Source organism: Dendroctonus ponderosae, unplaced genomic scaffold (genome assembly GCF_020466585.1).
Source record: "Dendroctonus ponderosae isolate FM_Combo_2020 unplaced genomic scaffold, Dpon_F_20191213v2 Dpon_F_20191213_3, whole genome shotgun sequence".
NCBI lineage: Eukaryota > Metazoa > Arthropoda > Insecta > Coleoptera > Curculionidae > Dendroctonus > Dendroctonus ponderosae.
In genome coordinates, this window is record NW_026018508.1 from 2,161,354 (window position 1) to 2,165,890 (window position 4,537).

At 35.5% G+C, this 4,537-nt stretch overlaps 1 long non-coding RNA gene across 2 annotated transcripts; it reads right to left on the reverse strand.

Annotated features, from left to right (window-relative positions):
* Positions 1-2,657: 2,657 nt before the first annotated feature.
* LOC125503905 lies at positions 2,658-4,295 on the reverse strand. Of its 2 annotated transcripts, none has more exons than XR_007281154.1 (3): positions 4,113-4,295; positions 3,496-3,570; positions 2,658-2,944 (listed from the first exon to the last, which is right to left on the reverse strand). It is a non-coding gene; the product is annotated as an uncharacterized LOC125503905 (long non-coding RNA). The 2 variants fall into 2 exon arrangements; XR_007281153.1 differs by having other exon boundaries at positions 3,496-3,586.
* Positions 4,296-4,537: the final 242 nt, after the last annotated feature.

Sequence of the window (4,537 nt, forward strand, 5' to 3'; positions counted from 1 at the left end):
AATATGTTCATTGCTTTTCAGGAAAGAATCGTTCGGAAAATATAAATTTTTATTCTGCCCAGCTTTGCATGCTCAAGTCAGCTCGAGTTAACCCAATATTTAATTTAGCTGAATAGATGTTAAAACATTAAATAGGTGAAGCCTGAGTTAAATTGAATGCGAAAAGTTCACATAGAAGCATATAATAACACGCTTGTGTTTTGATCTGCAAGGCGTTGAAAGAAATACGTTGTTCGTGGTTTCGTAAATTTCGTTTTTATTTCTTACTGAATGCTACTGAAAATACACGTATGAGCCAAGATTAAAATTATTTAAATTATTAAATGAGCCAAGATTAAAGGCAATTTTTGATCTTAGTTTCCATAATTTCTTCTAAAAAGCTGTGCTTAAATCATTATTGAATCTGTCGTTTGAGGTAGGAAGATTTACCCTCATGTTTATAATTAATTATTGATTCATTATTAGCCCATCCTCGTCCACTCCTGAACGTAGGTGTCTTCCAATTGTCTCCAGTGAAGTCGATCTTGGGCGGTTTGGATAAAAATTTTGCCGGGGTGTTTCTGGATGTCGTCCTTCGTCTGGGGGTCGCTCAACGCTTCTTTTTGTTTCCCTAGGTCTCCATTGCAGTATGGCCTTGGTCCACTTGACATCGTCCCTCCTCACATAACCAGCCCATCTACAATTATTCTTTGCCACCGTTTCCATGACGTCTAAGACTCCCGTTTTCCTTCTAATACGATCGTTCTGTCCCTAAGGCAGGCAATGAACGTTGGATGGCTCTCTGACATACTCTCAGACGATTGGCACTTTTTTGTTTGATGGTCATAGTCTCAAGGCCATACGTCCATCTGTAGCATGCAGTTCTCGAACACCTTCTGCTTTAGATTAATTGGAGTTTTAGGATTTCTTAGGATGTGAGATACTTTGCCCAAGTGAGGATCGTTTTTGGTTCTCACTCCCTAGCTGTATTTTATGGCCTACGTACAARTATTTATCCACTGTTTCARTATTAATGTTRYCTAGGATGACCTGGGCGTTATAAAGACTTATGATTTTGGTCTTCTGAATTCCCACTGTTTGTAATGCTTCTTTTAGCTCCTTTAACATGTTSGTGAGCTCCTCATGACCACTGCTAAACAGGACAATGTCGTCTGCAAAACGTAGATGGTTCAAGTACCTCCCATCAATGTTAATGCCTTTTAAGTCSCAATCCAAGGCCTTGAAAACTCTTTCCAAAGCCAGGGTGAAAAGTTTTGGGTACATTAAGTCTCCTTGTCTAACTCCTCTGTTYATGGGATTTTTTCCTGTATTGAGGTATTCTGYTATCTCCGCGTGAAAAGTGGCATTCTTGTAGCAGTTCTTTATCAGAGTGAAGTATTGTGAGTAGAACCTAGCCTTATYMAATTMATTTAGTACTGCCKTCTTCTACCGAGTCAAATGCCTTTTGATAGTCGACGATGGGCCTGTACTTTTCGATGTTCCTACAGTCTCCTTTCKTAAATAAGATTTTGACCGYTGGGTTTCTCCATGCTTCTGGGWTGCGGCCCTCCTCSAGATCCTTATTGAGCAGGATGAGAATTGCCTTTTTCAGTGTTGCTCCYTCTTATTTCAGCATTTCTGCCATAATGCGGTGTTCTCCTGGAGCYTTGCGGCTTTTCATAGATCTCAGTKCCTCCTCTAWTATCGCTCTYAGAATTTGTGCACTATTATCTSTCTGGTAACCTGTGTCTGCMAYTTCCTGTCTGTAGAGCTTTCGGTAGAAGCTTTCAGTAATACTCACGATTTCTTGCTCCTCTTACTGTACTGTYCCTTCTTCACCTCTCATTTTTCGTGGTGTGTTTTCCTCTCATCATTCTCAATCTCAATTCCTTCATGTTAAGGTTGTTTTCAATTTCTTGCTATATGAGATGGGTGTTATGGTTTCTCAGATAATTGGTTATATCTCTCTTTACTTGTTTGTTAATCACTCTGTAGTCTGACGAATCTCTATCCACCTTCGAAGAGAGGAGTCTTTTGAAGATTTATTATGCTTGCACTAAGCTTTAATGGCCTGCCTTTTTGTAGTGAGCTTACTTGTTTCACTGAGATTTGGATGCTTTTGGTTATTTTTTCGGATAGGATGTTAAGATCTATATCTTTCAGCGTCTCTATAGGTTGGAGTTTTTGTTCTATGTAGGAGTGATATTTATCTTTCTTGTCTTGGAGTTTAAGTAGGGTTGCTAACAATTGTTTTGTCTCGATCCGAGTATTTGTACATATTTTCGTTCTCACAAGCCCGTGGTCACTTCATGTATTGAAACGATCTAAAACAGATACATCCGCGCAGTGTTATTTCGCTGTGGTTAGGATATTATGAATCTCGTTTTTTACTATAAGTTTATAAAAATATTACTAAAACATATTTCACTTGACGTTGACAAAAAATTGGTCATTATTAGTCATTCTCTGTACATCTGAAATTCATCTTACATAAATATTCCATATACTCGTACAGCTGGATAATAATCGACTTTAACGCAAGCCAACTAATCGTTCATTGTGTGAACTACATTCTAGGCTGAGAAAAAAACGAAATATACTTCGAGTCAAACAACAAAACAAAACAATTTAATTTAATAGGTCAGGTCCAATACGGTCTCATAAGTCCCTAACTCGTTTATTATGAATTGTAGTATGCAAAATATTTTTTTCTGTACAGTAAAGATTTTATAAGGTCATAAAGTTTTACAAGCGAATTTAACGCCGTGTCAAGCAATACAGCTTCACTACTGACAATTCAAAACCACTTTTTCTTCTTGCCATCAAGAAAGTGTTTTGATGGTTTGGAGACAACTTTTATCACTCTTTCAGGTCCATGTCGTTCATAGGGTCGTAAATATTGGCCTCTGAATGGAACGTTGTCATGAGTTTTGCGGTAACAGACCATTATGCAAATCTGCGCCACCTGAGGACATTTCTTTTAATTCGTTATATTTTAATTAAATTTATTAACCCTTAACATATGGGGTCTAAGAGAATGGGGAGAATGTGTGAGCTTAACCAGATCTATAGCACTAATAAGCTTGAAATTTGTTTTTGGAAATGTTAAAGTTATTATTGTGGTTTTAAAACATACGCAAAAGTCAATATAATTAATTTAACTCTTACTAACAATTGTTGGAATTTTGAAAATGTTGCGGAACAGACCAGGATGGAAGGACCTAACAATCGTATATGTGTGATTCTAGAAATACTGTCCGACGTCAGTTGGATACTTTTATTTTCAAAATGTCTAACAAAATTTTAACTTTTTGGTAGTTGCATTATCTTATGTTTCTTCTAGATATATATTTATTATTATAAAAAATTGAGATTTCATTCGTTTGAGTTCTAAGCTTACATTCCTGTAACATTTAATTACTGACACAATTACAAACAATTGCTTATTGCATTTCGGAGATTTTTGAAATGCTTGTACATTCATTCATATTTTAGACGAAACATCATAAAACTCACATGTACTTTTAGTCACGTTCCAATTCGTCACGCTTAGTATGTTAAATAGTGCCGTTAACCATTTTATATGTGTATCTGAAAGCAATTTCAACTGAAGCAAAATTAAATTGGTATGTAGAAATAGCTGCCGTATATGGGTGATCAATGAAGACTACGGCGCGGCGCGACTATATATTAAAAATGACCAGACGTCCAAGCTTGAGAGAATAACTCGTAGCCATAAAATTGCTTAGAGAAATTTCTTGAATAACCTAATCTGGAAATTATATTTTCAAATTACCACTAGAAGGGGAAATTATAAAAATAAATCTAAGATGAATTTTTCAGATAAAAACCAGTTATTTCTCAGCCCATTTCATAAGTTTTTAAGCACGTAAGTGTTTAACCACGAAGCAGCGATCGAATGCTCACCGAATGGCAAATACTATGACAAAGATGAGAAGCTGGTGACTAGCTATGCTATATTTCAAATTAATTTTTGAATAAACCCTCAAAATTAAAAGAAGTTTAAAGTTACGTATTTCGGCTAAAACAGCGCCAAATAATCCATAGAAACCCACTGCCAATACATTGAAGAAAAGTTTCAACCAGTAATATTAAAATTCAGTTGAACTTACTGTGAACAATCCGCATCGAACCTTTTTGAATTGTAATTTAGATAAACTTTACTTGAGATTCATCAGCATCGAGTTTGGTAAATTATTTGCTAATTGATTTTATTTTTGAATATGAAAGAACGCAATTAGCCCTAGATTAGAATGTTCGAAATTGGACCTTTGTAAACTCTTGTATTTTGTAAATTAAAAAATGACACGGGATGATTATAAACATCAAAACGGTGGAAGACGTTAGTCAAAGGAGTGACTAGATTCAGAACACATATATAGAAATGATACAGAATACAGAAAGAAATCGAAATATAAAGACTGATAAGTGTAAAAATATTTAATTAAACATCAAATAAACGAATAATCCACAGCAGCGGATCATCAAAAGGAAAGGTTTGAGCTTCACATGGGTCAAACTTAACAATTTCATTCCT